The sequence below is a fragment of the Cyprinus carpio genome, chromosome A15 (assembly GCF_018340385.1).
Source record: "Cyprinus carpio isolate SPL01 chromosome A15, ASM1834038v1, whole genome shotgun sequence".
Lineage (NCBI taxonomy): Eukaryota > Metazoa > Chordata > Actinopteri > Cypriniformes > Cyprinidae > Cyprinus > Cyprinus carpio.
Window position 1 is genome coordinate 24293382 of NC_056586.1, and position 24190 is coordinate 24317571.

General features: G+C 36.7%; 2 pseudogenes; one reads left to right on the top strand and one right to left on the bottom strand.

Moving 5' to 3' along the window:
* Nucleotides 1-742: 742 nt before the first annotated feature.
* Nucleotides 743-1560, top strand: LOC122147813 (annotated as a pseudogene).
* Nucleotides 1561-3323: 1763 nt separating this feature from the next.
* LOC122147814 lies at nucleotides 3324-14850 on the bottom strand (annotated as a pseudogene).
* Between the last annotated feature and the right edge of the window lie 9340 nt (nucleotides 14851-24190).

The window sequence follows — 24190 nt, forward strand, 5'->3', positions numbered from 1 at the left end:
AAAGGCCAAAAGGGACAGGGCCCCGGGGCTCCAGGACAAATTCCCACACAGCTTATTCACACATACTCTGTTTTTTATTATTGCCGCTTTTTAAAAAATGGCATTGCTACTCACAGGGTTCCCGGTATCAGGGGAAGAGGCCTCACTGGGGTTCCCGCCCCCGTTTTTGGCGTCCTGGGATAAAGGTGGCTCAAAAAAAAGTCAAACTTTTACTTTACTTTAAAAAGTGTGTGAATCATGCTGGGAAAGCTAGTTTGAAAGTGTAGCTTCCCCGGTCAATCCTTTGTGAATTTCCCCTTTTTTATGGAGGAAAATCTTGTTTAGGATTTTATTAGTAGTGGTAAGCTTGGGACGTATTTGTCCATTTACTCACAAGTTTTTTTTTTTTTTAAACACGAAGAAAGTTGGTAACCAAACAGTTCTGGTATCCCACTGACTTCCAAGACAAAGAAATACTAGAAGTCAAGGCTGCCCGAATCGTCTGGTTAAACTTCTTAAATAACTAAACCCATACAAGTTTGGAACAACGTTTTTCTCTAAAACTGGGTTTAAACGTTGAGTTTAAATGTTAGTAATGAATTCCCCACCCAAGGGGGAGAAAGGGACCCGGAGAAAGGGGTGACCTTTGGTTTCCCGGAGTTTAGGGGCCAAAGGGGGCAGAGGATTCCAATCATGAATCTCCGCTATGTTTCCTTTTACATATACACAATGCCTATTATGGCCTTTGGGGACCATTTTGTATATGTGCTTCCCAGGTGAGAAGGGTGAACCTGGTCTGGAAGGTCTTATGGGAGAACAGGGTCCAAAGGGAGATGATGGTCAGTGCCCAGAAACCTGTGAGCCCCTACCTGGGCCGGCAGGTGAACCGGGTCTTCCTGGCCCTGCAGGTGCACGGGGGTTACCTGGGTTGAATGGAGACCCTGGTCCCAAAGGGTTGAAGGGCGATCCGGGTGTGGTGGGGGAGCGTGGCCTTCCAGGTGTACCTGGGGAGAAGGGTGACCAAGGTCCACAGGGCCTGTGCATGTAAGGACGGGGCTCAAGGAGCCCAGGGTCAAACAGGTGCAAAGGGTGAGAAGGGAAACTTGGGTCCGACAGGGCAGCAGGGTGCAACTGGAGCCACAGGACCTAAGGGTGATCAGGGAGATATGGGAATGACTGGTATGCCTGGACCTTGCTCACCCACTGTGCAATCTACTTTCTCCGCCGCTTTACTCACCTCCTTTCCTTTACACAAGCCGCCCAGTTCCTTTCAAACGTGTGATCTACAACTTAAACCAGAACTACAACCCTGATAATGGCGTCTACACCGCCCCAGTTAACGGAACCTACGTGTTTAGCTACCATCTGCAAGTGTCCAGCCGTATGCTAGCTGTCGGACTCTTCCACAACTTCTGAGGCTGTGGTGAGGACAACTACGCCAGTGGAAATGAACACTGCCTCTCAGCAGGTGGTGCTGAGTCTAAGCTAGTGACTGGGTGTGGGGTACAGTGTGTGAAAGACACCACCACAAATGGAGTTATGGATTGCCTGGAAAGGCCAGCGGTGCACATTCCAGCGTAGTTTTTGTTGTACCCAGACAGATGGGATGACATGTTTGGAAGAGATTTTGGGCCAGTCAGTAGCCTTCTAATAATGACATTCCATGGGACTCTCCTCCCAAGTCTTAACCTACACCCAATCTTCTTCCAAACCTAAAAAATTACCTATTCCTAGACCTACACCTAGAATTCTAAACCTTTCAGCTAAACTTTTTAATTGCCACCCGAGATATACATCTAACATTTCTCCTAGCACGCAACTTTCTACTTAGACTCTGAAAAAAATTCCCTAAGCTGTTAACCCACACCCAAAATATTCTAAACCTTCACCCAAACTTGAATTGGATACCTACGCCCACCCCAACCTCTTAACCTACACCCCAACATTCTAAACCGACCCCAAACTTTAATTGACTCCTAGCCCTGCACCCCTATAAGTTAACCTACACCCTTAACATTCTAAACCTTTCACCCAATTCAGCTAACTACACCCGAGACCCCTACATCTAACATTATATACCTAAACTTTATCTATTCCCTAGACTAGAACTCCCAAACTGCACACCCAACATTCTGCAAATTTTCACCTGTAACTTAATTGACTCTCTCCAACCTATGCAACCAGACATTTCTAAACCTTTTCACCCAAACTTTAATTGACTTCAGACCTCCACAACCTAACTATGTTAACCTACACCTAAACATTTCTAAACCTTCACCCCCAAACTGGGAATTGACTCCTGGGCCTCCAACTAACCTCTAAGCCTTCCCCCAATACTTTATGTGGCTTATACAGCCTCTCAAACCCTAACCTCTTAACCCGAACACCCCAACATTCAAAACCTTCACCCAAACGTGATTTGACTCGAGACCTCAGCACCCTAACCCTAAACCTTCACCCAAACTTTGGTGACTTCTGGAGCCTCCACCCCTAACCTCGTAACCTACACCCAACATTCTAAGCCTTCACCCCAAACTTTGATTGACTTCTAGACCTCCCCACCCCCACCCTAAAAACTATTAACATACACCAACAATTCTAAACTTCACCCAAAAACTTTAATGACTCTTCGAGACCTTCCACCTAGTTCTAAGCTACACCATCTTCTAGACCTGCACCCAAACAACTAATTGACGCACTAGACCTACACCCTACTGTTAACCTGCACACAAGTCTTTTTTTTTAACCAAACTTTTAACTACACCCTACGACTCACAGACCCGCAAGACTTCTAAACTCTTTAACAAACTCTCTAAAATGCTCCACTTTTCAACCTCAACCCCAAAACTTGAAACCCTAGTTGTTTCTATATTATTCCACCATACTTGGAATTATATTTTAAGAACAACTTTATGTAGTTTAGAAGCAAACCTTTGTGGCTGAGAAAGCAGGGGTCTTCCTAGTTCACATGGGAGTAGTTAGTTCACCAGGTGGACTGTATGCTGTGTTTATTTACAGTGCATGTATTGTCTAACTTGATTAGATGTATTATGAACCCATCAATACACGGTGAGGGGTATGGATCAGTCGAGAGGTTTGCGTCCCTTATTGACATTTGTTTTTCAGCCCCGGATGTTTGTAAAGTATGAAAAGTGAGAGCAGTGAGCAGCACCAATCAGCGGATATCATCATCCTTCCTAGCTATTCAGTGGACCATACCCCTGTGAATAAGAGTGAAAATGGAAACAGGGGAAACTGGGTGGGTGGTGTGCATGTATGTGTGTCACCAAGGTAGGTGGATGGAAGGGGAGTATTTGAAATTTTAAGAAAGAGAGGTGGTGGTCTTACACATGTTGAAGTGTTAAACACCTGTTTGAGAGGAGAAACAGGAAGAGTCTCTTTGACTCTGGGATTATATCTTTTGAATATGGATTAATCAAGACCAACAATAATATTTTGGGAAAACCTTCTTATGGTGTTGCCTTTGGGGTCCAGGGAAAAGAGGGGGGCCCCCAAAAAGAAAATGTTGTCCTGGGTGCTGAGAATTTTAGCAGTGACCACTGCAACAATATGAGACAACACAACATGTTCACGCTCATGTTCTGTGTATGATTACCTCATACTTTCAATAAAAACTGTAAAACTACTTAATACGACTCCTTGTTTTTGCGTTGTTTTTACAATTAGACTTAGTCACAACTAGTTCCATATGCCTAATGTTGATCAGACATACAGATCCTACCAAAGGGCACTACCAGAAAAAAAAGAAAATACAAAGCCTTAGGAAATGTCAATGACCAATGAACAAATGTTTGAACATTAACTGAATAGTTAATGTGGCAATTTTGAAATACAACAGCTCTGCTTCAAAAAATAGTGAGCTGGCTTGCTTCCTAGTGTCTACTTAGTAAGCATAGGTTTGTCAGCAAAAGTATTTGGCTTAGCCTTTGAAGCAAAAAACTTACACACACACATACATACATACACATATATATAGATAGAGATATATATATATATATATATATATATATATATATATATATATATATATATATATATATATATATATATATATATATACATACATATATACATATATATATATATATATATAGATATACATAGACATATACATATATATATAGACATATATATACAGATATATATACACCAGACATATACATAGTATAGATATACATATATATACATATCTATATACATATATATATATATATATATATATATGATAGACGATACATATACTATATACATACATATATATATACATATAGATATATAGAATAAATACTTACATAATACAGCTCATCTATATACATATAATTATATACATATCATATATATACATATACACCCTCCACTATATATATATCATATATATATATAGTATATAGAATATATATATATATATACTGACATCTATATATAGATATCCATATAATATATATATATATAAAGGAAAACAATTCAAAATATTTAATAAAAACTATAGTAGTATATAGTCCAAAACACAACACTCAAATAAGCATTAAAATGATTATATTGCCCTAATGCAAAAAAGGAAATACTCCTCAACTGAAAGAATATCATTAAAGGTAAACAGGTTGAGTTTATTCTGGATTCTGCCCTATGTAACTATAGTTTATGGAGTTATGTGTTTCACCAGTACCATGAGAGTCTTTGGTTAAATAACAAATTTGCAAGACTTCCCATGTTATACGTTACAGGTCTTTGAAACTTGCAGTTTTTCTGTTGAAGTGTCATGAGCTGAAAAGGACCAGTCCTGGGAGCTTACAGAGATCATGTAAACACAGGCTGTTGTTGCTGTCACAGAATAGTTTACATATTAGGTGTCGACACGCATTGTATAGAGCAAATAAAATAACAACAGAGGAACAGGATTTGCCATCATTTATAAAAAGATGTACACTTGCCAAAACATAATTTAATAAGGCAATATCTCCCATTCTGTCGGCAATCTATAAAATAGCACTATATATATCAGTTTTATCCTTACTGAAAGCGCTAGCGTTATAATTGTTTAGTTTTTGGTTCTTAAATGTAAAAATGCATTATTTAGTGGCCATGATTTATTAACTACAAATATCTATAATTATTTGCAAGATATATGGGACGCAAGAGTAAATGGTAATTTGGCCAATGATTTTTTTCTCACCTGGCTCTTAAAACAATATTCTTGCATTAGGGCACAGCACATCTACCCAGCCTTAAAACATAGATCTATAAAGCTATGAATTTGACAGGAACAAGTCTGCCCTACACAACAAAAACACACACAATAACTACATTCGTCTGTGAGCACTTTCCACGGAGGACGAAGGCTCTCAAGGCTCAGCGGAGATTCGTCATCTTCGCCGATGATCTTTCAGCTGGAGCGTTTAAACTCCTCGAACACCAAGTCAGTTGTGTCTTCACTAAACACAAAAAGAGACAAGAAACTCAGTCAACGTCGATAGAATCACCGGATGTGGAGATGAAGATGAACAGTAAATCAGAAAACAGGAACAAAGGTGTTTTTATGTGTTTAACGCCACACACACCCTGTTCTGATGTCAGAGGACAGTTTCTATTGAACACTGACAAAAGATTCACTGAAAGACCGGACGCTAAACTGGGGCTCCACACAAGAGAGACGGATCGCATTTAGATGAGACACCCGATATCGGCGATCAGCTTTCCCTTCCAGAGCCAGAAGTGTGGATGGTTTATTCATCTCAAAAGTGTGCATCGATGTTGTGGATTAAACACAGAGGGGAAGTGAACACCACACACTGTGCACCGAACACACATGGATTCAGAGACAGGAGGACTCTATATGAAGGGTATTATATTACAGATATAGCATAAGATCACATGAACCCCACAGAATATACACCCAGATAATGGACAATCACAATGGAAAATTATAACTGTTTCTCACCTCTCTTTAGGACGAGGAGAACAGGGAGAAAAGAAAGCAGATAACATTCAGTTATTCAAGTCGTCAGTGTCGAGTCACATTTATTTCTATAGTGCTTTATACAATACAGATTGCATCAAAGCAGGAAAATAACAGCGTTAATTTTGTGTAAAATTCATCATTTATGAAAACAAATTAAATTTCAGCTCTAATGCACCTTCTATTTATTTTCAATGAACAAGTCCGTGCAGATAAATGGAGACTATTAGTGAATATTAATGGTCTTTTAAATCCCATTCAAATTCACCAAGTACATGACCTCAAGATCATTGACTCTTAGTTTGTAAAAACAAAAATTAGATACAGGGAATTGCACTTGAAATCAATATATAAACATCAACTGAAATACACAATTCAAATATATATAGATAAATTTGATTTATTTCAGCTACCTTCAAAGGCAGCTTTTATCAAAAACACAAAAAAATAAAATCATAAACACTAAAATCAAAAACACAAAAAAATAAAAATTATTATTACGGTCTACATAGACACTTTATTAACAAAAATTACAAAAAACTCTTAACTACTTAAAATTAAAACAGAAAAAATATGAAAAATTAAACAAATTAAAAATACTTCAAAAAGCTATAATAATAGCATCAGTGAGAATAAAAAAACTGGCACTTATATGGGTGGTAATTTAATTTGTGGTCCTTGTGTATGTTATATGAGGTTACAGCTAATGATGTGGATGAACGTCTGATTTTTCATTACTGATAATGTAATGTATGTGAGTGGGATTTGCTCCGTGCACTGTAGTCTTACTGTGTATGCATTTAATAAAAAATTATTTTAGAAACTGAGGTATGATTTGAGCTCATGTTCTGTGATGAAAAGGAATACCGATAAAATCATGTTTGGCAATGTGATCAGCTCACCAGGATCAGGTTTGGGATGCATGAGTTTGAAGGGAACCTCCACAGCAACTTCACTGAAACACACACACAATAACATCTTACAAACGTACATAATCAAAATCAAGACAACTTCACTGGATTCAAAACTCACCTGGATCCAACGATGCTGTAAGAAAGCGGAAATAAAGCCATTAGCACCTGAACGCTCAGCAAAGCCTTTCCTCAACCAACAGATATTAGTTTTGTCTAGTATTAGTCAATACAGCTCATGTTCACTCACCCGGCTGCATTACTTTTCACCACCACCCTATAAGCCACCAACATGCCCAGAATCTCCTTCAGAATTCATCCTTTACACTGCAGAGAATATTATAGAATACTTCAGCCAAGAATGAACACGTGCTCACCCTCAGACCGTCCAAAGATCAGGATGGGTTTGTTCTTCACCGGGTTCGAAGAATGGTAGCATGCTCAGTGTCTCATCAATGGATGCTCTGCAAGTGAATTTTGGGGTTTTGTTTTGCCGCAGAAGAGAGTACCAAAACAGTGATAAAAAACATCACAATAATCCACAGGTAACCACAGCATCCATGTCATAGTTCACATCTAGAGAAGACAACGCTTAAACCAATCCAGCATGTAAGACAAAGTTTTAACTAAATACGATGCACATATCCATAATAACGATGTCCTCCAGGGAAAAAACGTGTTTCTGGTCTGAATCCGGAAGAGCACTACTGCAAGATCAAGCACTGTTTAATCAGATTAAACAAATATGTGGCTGGATTTTGATGTGAGAGAACAACAGGCGATGCAATTTTTTCACTGGAGGAAAGTAAGTATATGGATTATAGACTCGTGATTTTTAGCAAAAAACATCTTAAGCCTGGATTTGTTTCAGCTTTTGTCTTCGCCAGATGTTAACTGATGGACTGGCGTGCTGTGGATTACTTGTGGATTTATTGTGATGTTTTTTATCAGCTGTTTGGACGTCTCTAATTATGACGGGCATCCTATTCCACATGCAGAGAGCATCCAGTTGATGCGATACCTGACTGCTACATTTCTACAAATCTGATGAAAGAGAACAAATATACTACATCTTTAAACTACATGACGGTGGTTGAAACCTTCAAGCTAAGGGTCATCTTGGCGTGAAACTATTTCATTAAGGACAAAAACATTTAACAGTTTTATCAAAATTATACATGAACACTTGAAAAAAAAAAACAGGTGTTGTAGGAGTCAAAACGTGTGCAATTAAAAGAAACAGAGGTAACTGAATGAAGTGAAATTTTTAAAGCAGAAATGTAAAAATAGTATTTTATCTCGTAAACATTCTTATACAATATACAACTTTAAAACTCATTGTTGACGGTGTTGAAGTGCGCACGGACCCATGCTGGAGGAGGCAGGTTCGTGTCCTCGTGCTTTAGTTTTACCGTCCAGAGCGAGTCAGGGCCTATCCCGGTTATCGTCCAGGCGGCAGGACACGTGGCCTGCCCCTGGTAACACTTCCTTCAGACTTACTTACCAGACCGGCACAGTGTCCCTGTGACATCATAATCAGAACACAAATGATACAAATGTAACATTATGACAGTGACCATCATAAAGCTGAGACCTCCCTAAATGTTACATTTGAACCTAGTGTGCTCATTTTAAGACAGTCCAGGTATGTGCTTCCACACATAAAACAGGCGTTCAAAATATTCACCTATCCTATCTGAGGAATCAGAATAATACAGAGAATTTATGATACTATGCCTCATTTGAACCCAGAAAAGAACATTAAGTCATGCGTGCAGTAAGCATCTTCAAATTTCAGAATGCATTGCGAAAACCAAAACCAAAAATGGAACCCTTTTCAAATTGTCCAAGTAAAACTATAGTAGGAGTAACACAGGAGATTATTTCATATTAATGGCTTTTCACAATTTATCCAACAGCGGAAAAAAAAGCGTTCCCACAATTTCCAGGAACGAGGTAAGAAAATGCGGGAGGGATGGATTAACAGGCAGTACAGTAAAAGAAATGGATGTCAGAATTTACAGTCACTTCCTCAGGTAACTCTATAGAAACAACCTATAACCGCAATGGCTGACACTTTCTTGGTTACATTAACATGCCAGGGGTAATATGTAAAGGCTGGGGTACTATTTAATGATGTACAGGTGATATGTAATGATGGTAAGTAGTAACGTGATATTCCACTACCTTTTGGGGTCCAGTAAGATTTTTTCTTTTTTATGTTTTCATTTATTGGACCAAAAAAACTGTAATATTGTAGAAAAAATATTGGAAACCAAGAACTATTTTCTGTGTGAACTCTCTGTTCACAACTTGTTTAATTTATTTCTGTGATGTGCCAGGCTGTATTTTCCCAGCTCTATTTACTCCAAGTCTTCAGTTGTCACATGATCTTTACAGAAATCATTCTAATATGATGATTGTTGCTGCTCGCGAAACATTTCTGATTAATTATCAATGTGGGAAAACCGTTCATATTTTTGTGGAAAATGTAGATAACATTTAATGTTTTCAGGATTCACAGATGAACATAAAGTTCAAAACGAACAGCCATTCTGTTTGAATAGAAATCGTTTCATGGAAATTATTAGCTGTCTTTACTGTCAATTTAATCTTTAATGTGTCTACTGACCCCTTGACGTAGTTAGGACAAAATTGTTAATTTTTTGTTTTTACCCCCCCCAGCGAGTATAATGTACATATATACCTATTTCATATATATTTGATTTGAAAGACAACCCACAAAAAGTGCAATATGTAGGAATTTTCGTTGAATATATTTCTTTTAAATCTCATTTAATTTTTTTTTTGCTTACACTCTGGATTCAAAATGAGCTTCATTATTATGAGTCATAAGAGCATGTGACATCACCAGACTCCGCCCCCCTCTAAGCATAATACAGGTGTGTGTTTGTACTAACGTGGGTCTCCTCGTAGGCCACAGTTTGAGACCGTACTGTCATTAGAGTACAAGCACCACATTAGTGAACTGATCCACTGTCCACAGACAAAAGAACACTCCGAAACACACCGAAAACACACTTTTCTAACCAGTTTTACAGTGAAAGTGTTTCCCACTGTACCTGAGACACAGACCAAGTTCCTTCAAGTTTCCTGTTGGAGCTGTGTGTCGATGGTCCACGTGATGTTGGATCTCCTCTCCGTGGTAACTAATAAGTCTGAAAAACACACAATCATATTAGAGTTCAAGCAGATTTATTCATCTTTAGTTAAGGATTAACCAACATGTCTGCGATATGTCTCATGTCAAACAGATCAAAAAAGAGGCGCAGAAGTCTCTAGAGGTGATGCAGGACGTCTCACCTCTTTTCTCCAGACTGACACGGCATGTGCAGCGGTTTATCAGACATGTATGAATTTTCACAGGTGCGTTTCGGGCCGATGGAAGCTCCGCGCCCGCCTTTATCTGGAGTGTACTGGATCTTCTATGAGGCCAACCAGACCGAAGCTCCTGCAGAAAGGCAGGAGATGGATAAACAGAGCGCATCGTGCAAACAGCTGGACGTCTAGATCCTGGGATCAGTGGTCTCCAGGGCTCCTCAGGAGAACCACATGAACACGGGTCTGGGGACATTTACAGAAAAATCAATATGTTTATGTTTATAATATCCTAATACGTCTTCATGCTTAGAGTTGCATCCAGTCAGATGATTAGATCTGGACGATAAATAGAGTTTATATTTTGCGACAAATTAAAGCAATCAAGCAGGTGAGATTTTGACCTATATAGTAAATAATGCATTACATGAGTGTACAGCTGTATGCATGCATGCATATTTAATACAAAAAGAGCTTACACTGCACTGATTCATATTTGCTGAATTAAATATAATGAGTGTTTCTTACTAATAGTGCATTAATACTGATTAAGATTAATAGCAAATAGTGCCTCTTTTGGATTCATTTAGCATGAGTCACACTTTCTCAATTAAATATGATTCATATTCATAGCATTTTGGCTTACGCCATTTATTAAGGTGAAGAAAGTCTAGTATTTTTCCTTTAAACAGAGAGGAAAAAAAAAAAAAACTCCCCGAGAGCCACCATTACATACTTTGTTGTTCAATTCTCAAGCCCTTTTTCACATGTGCCATTCATTTTATGACCTAATCATGAATTCAAGGTTTCGAATTATGGTCGGGGGGAAAGAAAGAAAATGCCAAACATCGAGCCAGCTGTTTTCTGCTGCATCCAAACAGACACAGATAACTATAGGTTTGTGTGGAAAACGGTTTTTTTTTTGTCTTTAAATTGAATTAATGTTGGACACCTTTTTCACGTCCATAATTTCTCACTATCACATCCTATAAGCTAACTGATACATTTTAAATTACTTCTTTTTCTTTAAAACTGACTGTTTGTGTTATTTTGATGAGTGCATCAGAACTGATGATATAATAACATATGTACATGAGTTAAAATCATGAAAAATTTTCATTCGTATTTTGGTGACTCAAAAATACAGAAAGGACGTTTGAATTCATCATCTCTTTGTGTGTAGATGGACATATTTTTGTGAAAGTTTCAAGATGCAGGGCCTGGTTGTGATCTTTTTACGGGGGTTCTTGTTTTATCTGGTTCTGGTTCAATGAATCCACTGCTCGATTGGAACTTTTCTTACCTCTTGGGCTTTTTCATCTTGATTTTCTTGCACAGAATGCCTTCACCTCAGAAAACTCCACTGGCACAGTGCTGCACAAAACAAAGTTATTAGAATAATTAAAACAAAAACCTGAAAAAAACTCCCTTTTACTGTAAATAAACTTAACTGAAATAAATCTAAATACATATACATAAACGTAGAAACGGTGTGTATATATATAGTATTAACACACTACACAATATATATAGATAAACACACACACACACACATATACACACACACACACATATATATACACAACTTACACGCACGACACACACACACACACACACACACACACACACACACACACCACACACACACACACACACACACATATAAACGCACACACATATAAACACACACACACACACACACACATATAAACACACACACATATATATATACATACACACACGCTTTACACACACACATATATAATATAAAACACACACACACACACATACACACACACACACATATATATATACACACACACACACACACACACACACACACACACACACACATATACATATACACTGGAGGACTACTCCTACATATATATATATATATATATATATATACACATACACGCACACACACACACATTCACACACACACACACACACACAATATAACAGCACACACACATATAGATACATACATACACGCACACACACACACTTATATACACACATATTATTTTGAAAATAATACACATCAAAAATGATGATAATAATAATAATAATAATAATAATAATACTATATGTTGTTGTTTTTTTCAAATAAAAACAAAAACTCTAATATCTATAAAAATATAATAGTCACTCAGAGCTCTGAATGTGTCATGATTCTGGTGTGTACCTTTCCTACATCTGTGGGCCCCGCTGCAGACACACTGAACACGGCAGGTTATCTGGAAACTGAGAGAAAAACACTACACTTAAAAAGTAAAAGTTTTGTGTCTGGGTCATGAGGTAAAACAGAATTAAAGCTTCGCAGAGAAAGACTCTCACCTCTCAAGAAGAAGGGGTATGCTTGTCTCCGAGTTTGCGCAGGATCTTCTCCTGTACTTTGGTATGAACGCTGCGCCTCCTTGTCCTGCAGAGGAGGGGTAGACCTGTCGAGAGCACAGGAAGATGTCCCTGCGAAACGCCATCCCCATCACGTCCATATCACCCCGACCGCACCGAACGCATTTAGGACAGCATGACGTAGACTAGAGCAGACAACACAGGCTTGAACTCATCCACACAGCTCCGCACTGCCATCTGTCTGTGAACGTTGTCTCACCTTTCTTTCCCTTTCACCTGCTCGGGGTCGCCCAGCACAACACCATCTGACACACACACACACACACACACACCGAGACACAGAGAGATTATCAGTAGTTCAGATTCATTTAACCCAATAAAGTCTATTCTATCATGCAAATGAAGGCCTCTAAATGATCAACATGATCAAACTTTACTGTTAAACCTGCATCTTCTGTCGTCAAATTGATAGTTTAGAGTTTTGCATCCAGTCAAAACTCTTTTAGTGTAATTGTACAATATATATTGTGCTCCACGTGTCAAATCTGGACTGATTTTGATCAGAATAATATCTCCAGATGAACTCTTACTGCACTGAAGCAGCTCAGCTTTACTTGATTCTCCATCAATGCATGTTTTAGAGTCTCAAATCTTGATCAGCAGATCTTTTGAGGATTATTTGTTTCCAAGCGCTTTACTTTCACTGTTCCTCACTTGGGATGAATGATCTTCACAAGCACTCCAGAACATCTCACATCTTCTGAGGGAGCGCTTTATTTCTTCATCTCTCAGTCACTGCATTATATGTTTGGATCATTTACATCTCATCGTATTACTGGGAGAATATAGAAACCCAACGACTGATATTTAGATCATTTTATGTCAGTATTCTGCTCTACTGTGTATAAAAGATCTCATTCATTTTACATCACAGCATCAATATTTCATCATATAAATATCAGCATCTGCACCATTTTTTTACTCAGTTTGACTCTCTTTTTTCTCTATATTCTCATTCTGTTCAGACCTGTTATGACCTATTGAAGCTTGATGGATCAAATGGATGAGTCGTCAACAAAAAACATATTTTATTTTGTCTAAAAGGGTGTCAATAACTTCCTCCATATTTTAAAAAAACGTTAGATTATTTCTATATACAGGTCAAAAAGTTTGGAAACATTACTATTTTTAATGTTTTTGAAAGAAAAACATTAAAAGCTTCTTCTGCTCATCAAGCCTGCATTTATTTGATCAAAAATACAGAAAAAAAAAAATGTAATATTGTGATATATTATTACAATTTAAAATAATTGTTTTTAAATTTATTATACTTTTTAAATTATCATTTATTTCTGTGATGCAAAGTTGAATTTTTAGGATCATTATCACATGATCCTTTAGAAATCATTCTAATATGATGATTCATTATCAAAGTTGTTAACAGTTCTACTGCTTAATATTTTTTCAGAACATGTGATACTTTTTTAGGATACTTTTGATGAATAAAAAGTAAAAAAAAAAAAAAAAAAAAAAAAGAAGCTATGTTTTTAAAATATAAATATTTTGTAATAACAATATACACTACTGGTCAGTAATTTGGGGTCAAAGTAATTTTTTTTTTTTTCTTTTTTTTTTAAATAAAATCAATACTTTTATTCAGCAAGGATGTGTTAAATTGATAAAAAAGTGATAGTAAAGAAAATATATTATTAGAATATATATTATTAGAATTTTTTTTTTTTTTTTTGAATAAATGCAGTTCTTTTTAACCTTTAATCATCAAATATATTAGACAGCAGAACTGTTTCCACACTCATAATAAATCAGAATATTAGAATGATTTCTAAATGATCATGTGATAGACTGGATGTTACATGTGACACTGAAGGCTGGAGTAATGATGCTGAAATTCAGCTTTGCATCACAGGAATAAATTATTTTTTTTTTTTTAAGTATATTCAAATAAACTATTATTTTAAGTTGTAGTAATATTTCACAATATTACTGTTTTTTTTTCTGTATTTTTGATCAAAAAAAATGTGTGAGCTGTGATTGGCTGTTTAACTCACCCGACAGGATCAACAAACTCGCAGTGATCCACAAAATCCCGTTTCCCCCATGTAAACGCCCACCTATGACATCACACACCGTTAACCAATCACTGATGACACTGATGTACACAACACAGACAGCGTAATAATAACACAAAACAGAAGTGAAGGACACAGACACTCCAGGCTTGTCTCTGGAGAGCTTCTTTTAGATGGCGTGTTTGGGACTCATTCTGTCTGCTGAAGCGGGGAACTCAAACAAATTATGATCAAAACATACTTCCCTACGTTTTCTGCATTTGGCAGACCCTTTTTATCCAAAGTGACTTTCATTGTATTCAAACATGCATCTGATCAGTTCTTGTCTTCTCTGCATGGAACCCTGTCTGTATTCATATTCCTATCAGCAGTTATTATTCTAAACACTGAAATCATAATATTATGATTAGTAGATATGTCTCTGTATCACACACTCATCAGCAGTTTCAGCTCTGAGCCGATGACTCACGACACTAATCTAGAACAACAGCTCAACACAAACACAACAACATGTTTGCTTGCCTGTAGTTACTATATTAATTATTACTTTCGAATATTCATTATTAATAATCATCTATTACTGTATTATTATTATCAGATTATTGCTAAATATATTTGTTATTTATAAGGTGTCTAATGTCCACTTTTAATAACATTTCTAATGTTGACTGCATTATTAAAAACTATAATAAAAATAAATTAATAAATTATAATAATAATATCTAGCTACTATGTAAATAATTACTGTATATATGTTATAAGATTTTAATACAAATTCTAATTCTCTCTATTAAAAACTAATAATCATAACAAAAATAAATAAAAATATAATTACTACTAAATACTTGTTATTTATATGATGCCTAATTTTACAATTTGATAAAAAAAAATTCTAATACTGACTGCAAATTCACTTTATAAAAAGCTATAATAATAATAATAATAATAATCTTCATGATTACTACTATATATATTTTTATTTATAAGATTTCTAAAATCTAATTTTAATTCAAATATTGGCTGCAGACTCATGTGATTATAAACTATAATAATAATAATAATAATAATAATAATAATATCTAATTACTACTGTATATTTATTTTTATATAAAACATTTATTTGTCGTATCTCCATAAATACTATTATATATTAATTATAGGATTTAATAAAAATTCTAACAGACAGCAGACTCACTTTATTCAAAATAATAATAATAATAATATCTTTGACCAGTTACTACTATACTGTATATCTGTTATAAGATGTCTAATGTCCTATTTTAATAAACTGCAGACTCACTTGATTAAAAACTATAATGATAATAATAATATCTATCACCATAATACCTATATATATATATATATATATATATATATAATTTATAATTTATTTATTTAAATGTATATCTGACCTCTGTGTCTGAGCGGTGATGTGGTGGTTGCTGCAGTAACTCACCCGTCTGTGTTCAGATGCAGGTAATGCTGTGTGTTCAGTTAAAGTGTGAGTGGACGCTGGTTTTCAGGGCCAGTATTTGTAAGCTGTGACTCCGCCCATCGCTAGCCGTTCATTCCCCGCGGCTCTTTTCCGTCAGCGAGATTAGCATCACTGGCTTGCAGAAGTAATGAAGATGCAAGCTAATCCAATCACATGCGTTATAAAGACACTGATAGGCATGCAGGAATATCATTCTTATATCACCACACATTAAATAAGGAATAAGAAAGCTTATTTAGTATAATAATAACCTTGCACAGGGGCTCTGAGGACTGAAGGAGGTTTCTTCAGAGGTGAAGGGTTAACAAATATAGAGCTGGTTCTGAATGTGCATTCCAACCTTACCTTAGATTATAAGACTAGTTTGACCACAAATAACAGCTCTGTGGTCATTTCACTCACCCTTGTGTTATTCAAACCAGTGCAACTTTCTGTGCATCACCAAAAGCAGGTGGATGTCAGGCTCCAGAAAAGCATCCATACAAAATCATTTTTTTACTTTTCAAGTCTTCTGAAAAAGTCTTAATATAGTTTGCATGACACCTAAATGTAATTCTTTGAGACACTAAAAATCTCGACTTTCAAATGTCAGATGCAGCTTAGATTTCAGTCTGTTTGTGACAAAAAAATTATAATATGTGGGAAAAGAAAAAAAAAAAATCAGAAGGTAATCCATTTTTTATTGCATTAAGTAAAGTTAATTAATGAGAAATACATTTTGTTAAAAATAATAAAATAAAAACACATTAATAAAAATATGACAATTCATTATTAGACTTATATAATTAAATACAATAATTAATGTTAAATTAAATATATATCATTTTTATTTGATTCATTTAAAAATATATTTTTTATATTTAATATTTAATGATTAATAAAAAATTATAAAATGCATAAAAAATCATAAAATATGAACTTTCATTCATAATTTATGTTAACTAATGTAAATCTTTACCAGTATGGTTTCTGGAAGGGGTAAATAAGTCAATGTTATATGAACATTATAAAATAACTTAAAAATTTTCTTTTTTTTTTTCGATATTGTTATGATACTAGTAGATCTATTTTGTCATATCAACTAAAATGTTATTAGTTGGTCTCTTTCTGGAACACTGGATTGGAGACGATCAGCTAAGGTTGTTATTAGTTGATGCATGCTTGTGGGTGGGTGATTAAAGAAAGAGGACGAGAGCTGAACGATCATCAGCGGGTGGTTGTAGGTCGATAAAGCCTGCGATTTAAGACCGTGTTGTCCAATCTCAGCAGTCCTGAGTGCTGATGTCAGCTCATGGGATTATACACCCAGAAAGACCCTCTTATCGTTCTCGGAACTGTCTGATGTCCACACAAAAACACTACACAGATAAATACAACTCCATCACCCATCGTGAATTTCCCTTTAAAAAAAAATTCAGAGAAAAGACCAAGCAAAAAGCGAAGCATGCGTCCCACACATTTTATGGTGTGCAAACATGGGCAGACTTACAGAGACCTCATATACATCAGCAACAATTATCTCCCACAGTCTGTTTAAGCGGCCCCACTCTCAGCCCCACCCACAAATGCATCAGAGGGGCGGAGCTAAACACAAGCCACACCCACAAGTCATCATAAAGTGTGCAGTCCTCTCCATCTGAAACCAAGTGCACTTGCTAGGCACCTCGACAGGCTCAAGCGTTGATCACGAGGGGGCCGAGAGTGTCTTAAAATCAGCCAGATGCATCAGTTATAGTGTTCAGTTTTATTTTTAAATGCAAGCGTCTGGCCCGAACCACAAGTGCACTTGTTTTCCTTTGAAAAAGTAGCTCAAGGAGTGTCTGCTTAGAGTTTGATACAGTATGAGAAACAGGCGTCATGCTTGGAGGACATGAGCTTGTGTGCATGAAATAAAAATGAAATAAAAATAAGAGCAGAGCAGAGCTTTCTCCACTAAAACACACACACACACACACACACACACACACACATGCATAGTACACCCGTTCACCACTTGCACTGCGCGCTCATCTGGGATCTGAGGGGAGGGGCTTAGGGCAAAAAGCGCTGTGATTGGCGAAATAATAAGTGACAGTCTCGTTTTCAATTGTGTCAAATTAAATATGTTGTCTGGAAATAACTATGGTTTATAAAACATGTCAACCATAGGAAGGAATTGTGGGAAATATTTTAGAATCTCATGCACGGCAAAAAAAAAAAAAAACATTTTAAAGTGACAAATAATCAGAGCATCAAAAAACATAAAAAAAAGTTTATGGGTAAATCTTACAAAATTAAGTGATACTTTACCTCTAAAATTCAAATAAAAAGAAAGTAATTTTGCATAAAGAAATTTATGCCTGTTTTAAGAATTTTTTACAGTAAAAATGTTTATTTTTATTTCAGATTTTTAATATTATTTTATGCATGTACATTGCTTTTTTTTTTTTTATTCAAACATTTTCACCTTAAAATGTTTGGCAATCTAATACAACTTATGTTTTTGCATAAAGAAAATAAAGCCTATTTTTTGAATTCAGAATTATATTTCAGATTTATTTCAAAATTTTTACTTTTATTTTAAATATTTATTATTATTTTATACATGGGACATTATTTTTTTTTTATTCATATTTTCCCACAAAATTTTTTCATTACTACAATCCAAAATAATTTGGGTCTGATGTAAAATTACTTTTATCTGGAAAAAATATATAAAATTAATTATAATAATATATTTCTTATAACTATATAATAATGGCAGCCCCCCCGTACTGGCTTTAATTAATGCAGACTTTAATAAATAAATTAAACACTTTATGGACAGGATGATCATTACTGTATAACAGTATGAGAATTCATTTTCATTCATTTTTTGCAATACAGAATACGAGGGTAAAATGTGGTTTAAATGCCACCAAAATGTCAATGCAAATGATCATAAAAACAGAATGCCTCCATTTTCTTTGAGCAAAATGTTCTTTTGATTTTAGGAGAAAACAGAAATTTCTTTGTGAGACTCACCCCACTCAAGAGAGGATTGGGTCACCGTTCAATACATGAGTTTTATTCAAGACTAAAAAAGGAGATATGTGATTTCTGCTCTAGGAAAAATATTTTGGGAACAGTGCCATCCATAGAGTTCAACTGGAACTGCATCCAACACACACACACACACACACACACACACACACACACACACACACACACACACACACACACACACACACCACACACACACACACACACCCCCCAGACACACACAGACACACCCCCAGACACACACACACACACACACACAACCCCAGACACACACACACACCCCAGACACACACACACACAACCCCAGACACACACACACACACACAACCCCAGACACACACACACACACACACACACAACCCCCAGACACACACACACTCACACACACACACACAACCCCAGGACACACCCACACACAACGCACTCAAACACACAACACACACACAACCACCATCAACACACCAACCCCACCCACACACACGAACACAACACAACACACACACAAACCAAAACAAACACGCAAAAACAACAAACACACACACAAAAACACACAGCCAAAAAAAAAAACACACAACACACACACACCGAAACACAAGAAAAAAAAAACAGAACAAAGGACGCACACAAACAAAAAAGAAGAAGAAAAAAAAAAAAACAGAAAAAGAAAAACACAAAAACCCAACCAAAAACAAACGCAAACAAACAAAAAAACACACAAAAAAACCAGAAAGCAAAAAGAGAAAAAAAACAAAAAAAAACAACGAAAACAAAAAACGCCAAAAGAAGAAAAACCAAAAGGAAAAGGCGCATCGTCTACCCACACACAATAGCAACAACACACACACACAACAACACACACACACAAACACACAAACACACAACATCACAAACTCAAACCCAGGACACACAGACAACACACAAACCCACCAACACACCAAAACAACACACAGAACACAGGGAAGAACAAACAAAACACAAAACCAACAAACTAGACCACACCCAAGACCCGCAGACATCAACACAAAGCACACAGGCCACAAAAGGACCAAACGACAAAAACACACAAAAACACAACAACCGAGGCTAACAAAAAAACAAAGAAAAAATCTTTTTAACAGAAAGAAAGAAAACACAAACACAACACACAGAAATACAAAAAATGAAAAACAAACCACATACAAAAAAAAAAAAAGCAACAAACAAAGCCACACTCAGGACAATAACAAACACAACAGACACAGACACACACCCCTAGACACACACACACACACACACACTCCCCCAGACACAATTACACACACACACACACACACACACACACAGTTTGATGGCCTGTATCTGTAAAAGGCAGAGCATAAACTCTGACCCGTAAGTAAACACACAAAACACACACTATTTTAAAAGGCGTGTTAAAATGAGGCAGTCAGAGTCGTGTAGGACAGAGAGAGTCACAGTGATCTCCATCAACTCCGCGTCGAGTGTGTGTGAGACAGACAGTACATGAAGCTGATAGAAACATGTATAACACGTGTACGGTGCTGTCTGATCCACACATACTTGAGACAGCCAAACAGATGGCATTGTGGGAAAGGTAGTTCAAGAGGCCAGTGGGACGTGAGGGTGGGCTCACTTTCCTTCTGTCATTACAGTCCGTTTCATCCAATCACTGCGGAGGAGCAGAGCGGCCCGCTCACATGTCAGACCAGAGCACCGCCTTGCTTCCCTTTCTCCAAGCGCTGGCCGCGACCGCACCCGGCGGAGACCAGGACACCGAGTTTATGGCAGAACTACAAACAGGACGAAAAACCAAGTTTAGCCAAAAATGCATTTGTACAGCTGTAAATTATTCACAAACACAAGTATGTTCAGAATGGCATACGATGCACACTATTTTTGCAGCATGCATATACACAAAACGTTAATAAAGTCTCTAGATGTAAATGTCCTGTATTAGCAAGACTTCAGCGTTTGAAAATACAACATCCAACCAATCTCTATTACTATTTAATTAATTTTACAAAAAAAAACCAGAAAAAAATTGTTGAATAAAATCATTACTTTTGTTTTCTTTGTGCACAAATAGTATTCGATGAGCGAAGGTCTAACGGGTTGAGAACGACATGAGGGTGAATAATTAATAACAGAAATTTCATTTTAGGGTGAACTATCCCTTTAAATGGCAGAAGGGTGAATTTAAACTAAGGCCTTTTTGTCTGTCTGTGTGTGTGCGTGTGTGTGTGTGTAATGTGTTAATGTGTGTGTGTTAATGTCGATTCTTCATTGCAATAACAGTAATGTGAGTGTGTGTGTGTGTCTGTATTGTGTGTGTGTGTGTAATGATGTAATGAGAGTGTGTGAGTGAAAAGTATGTGTGTGTTTATGTGTGTGTGGTGATTATGCATTGTATTGTGTGTGTGTGTGTGTGTGTTAATGCATGTATGTGTGTGTGTGTGTGATTATGAAGTGTGTGTGTGAGTGAGAATAATGTGTGTTTATGTGTCGATCGATATTGTTAGTAAGTATGTGATAATATTAATGTGTCAATGTCTATTTGTACATGAGGTAATGCGTGTGTGTATCTGTGTGTGTTTGTGCATGTATTGTATATCGTGTGATTGTGAGTGTGTGTGTGATAGTCGAAATGTGTGAGTGTGAGAGAGATGTGTGTGTGTTTGTCTCAATTGTTTATTGCAACTGTGTGTGTGCGTGTGATTTGTGAGAGTGTGATTGTGAGTGTGTGTGTGTGTGTGTGAGTGAGCTAGTGTGTGTGTGTGTGTGTGTGTGATTATGCAATTATTTTGTGTGCGTGTGATTGCGAGTGTGTGTGTGTGTGTGTGTGTGTGTGTGAGAGTGTGTGTGTTTGTGCATGTGTTGTGTGTGCCGTGTGAGTATGTGTGTGAGAGAGAGAGTGTGTGGGATTGAGAAATATGTGTGGGGGTGATTGTGAATGTGTGTGTGTGTATGGTTGTGAGGTGGGTCCTGCTCACCTGCTGTCCATTATCAAGGGGGTTTTGTTAGTTTACCCCGTCAGAACGCTTCCAAATGTACAGAACAGTTGCGAACCAGCCGCCACATAATCCCATCAGGACTGAAAACACACACACTCAGAGCTCATACCCGCGCACCACATGATGCAGTCAGGTGATGAACCAGCCTTCGAGCTGATGAGAGCGAACTAATTCAACAAATGATAAATAACCAACATCTGCTCTAAAAAAAGATCGTGGATGTGAATGTTTGAAAGTAAAAAGAATTTAATACATAAATACTTTATCTATACTTTATTAACTATATCATTAAAATATCATACTGTCATATTTTCTGTCAAAGTACAACTGTAACTGACATCAAATTTATATAATTAGACACTATAACCAATAAATTGTAATAATTCTAATAATAAGTAATAATTAATAAACAGTTTTCAAATCGCCAATATTTGACAAAGAATGTAGTAATTATTTTTCTATGCCAGTTGTTGTAGCCATATATATACACTATAAAAAATAAAAACAATTTTTTTAAAAAATAATATTTTATCTGTTTACTTGCATGTACCACCCCTGTGGGCCAATTAGGTAAATATTAATTACCTTTTTAGGCGGGTCGCGGGTCCGGCTTCGATGCGAAATATTTACACTATGGCCATTCAGCTGATCAAAAACGTTTGGGAACCCCAGACCTACCACGAATAATACACAACCGTTTTGTAATGCTTTTAGCCTAATTCATTAATTGAATATGTATTAATAATTTTGAGGTACTTTGTTGCCTTAGCACCATAGAGAAGTACATTCAGAAACACACCTGTATAGTTCAAATGACCCCAAACCAGCCTAATTAGACAGGATTTCCTCCAAGAAACATCTAGTTAGCGTGATTTTACTAACTAAGTCAAATTTTAAAAAGGTCTGCCATATATAAACATATGAAAAACAAAACTCACACTGAACGTGACCCTGGTGAAAAGTTCTGTTGAACCGCATCTTTGAAGCCTTGAGCACTGCAGAAGAAAAGAAACACAGGGGAGAATCTCCCGATGCATTTTAAAGTTGGAATACCAAACATTTAAGTCATTTAGTACCACTTAGCGTTTCCTTACAACATTTGAGGGACAAAACAGAAGCACTCCAAGTAGTAAACAAACAAACGACAGGGGAACACCAGCCAGGAAAAACGATATCACACAAGTAAAGAGGTCAGATAGCAACGCAACTGTAAAACGTCTTGTTCGCCACTGCAAATACTGCGTCAGGCCGGAATGATCTTCATCTCAGATCGTCTCACCCTTTCGACGAGATGCAGATCAGCAAGCAAAAGCTTCCGGTCCTTCACGGGTCGGTTGATTGACGGTGGCCAAAGATGTTGTACGCGCCGATCCCACGCCAGCTCCAGCTCACGCACGATGACTCTCACGACCCTAAGCACCAGAAGCCACAGAAACATTAGTGATCTGAGCACTGCATCCTAACTCCACCAGTCTCCTCCAGACAGATCTCACGACTCCCATGATGTATTAACTCAGAACACGAATTTTCTTAGTCAACAAGTGTTCCACGCTCATCACACACTGCCTCCTCGTGCAGACGATGTCATTTACAGCTTAGACATTAGTCCAATTGTTCGTGACAACACCGTCTTGCAGTGCCTGAGAGAGGAAGACGGAAAGACAGCTTATCAGACCGAACTTCAAGACAGTTAAGAAGCAAAAGCAAGCTACATTCTCACCAACAAAATGTGTGTCAAATACTATTAATAAAACTACTTTTCTCACAATTTTAGTTTTGTCTGTTTCTGCACAAGGAAAATAAACACACTCGCTAAACTAATTATTATTCACATACAATGTAGTTTAAAATGAAAGTAAACTTAAACCCTGGGAATCTAATATTAAGTACATTTGTTACAATGAGCTCATTTAGAAATTATGATTATACATTTAAAGTTTTGAAACCTTGTTGAAAAGTTGGTGAATAAAATCAAAACTACACTAATTTAATGTTAATTAAATATGAAT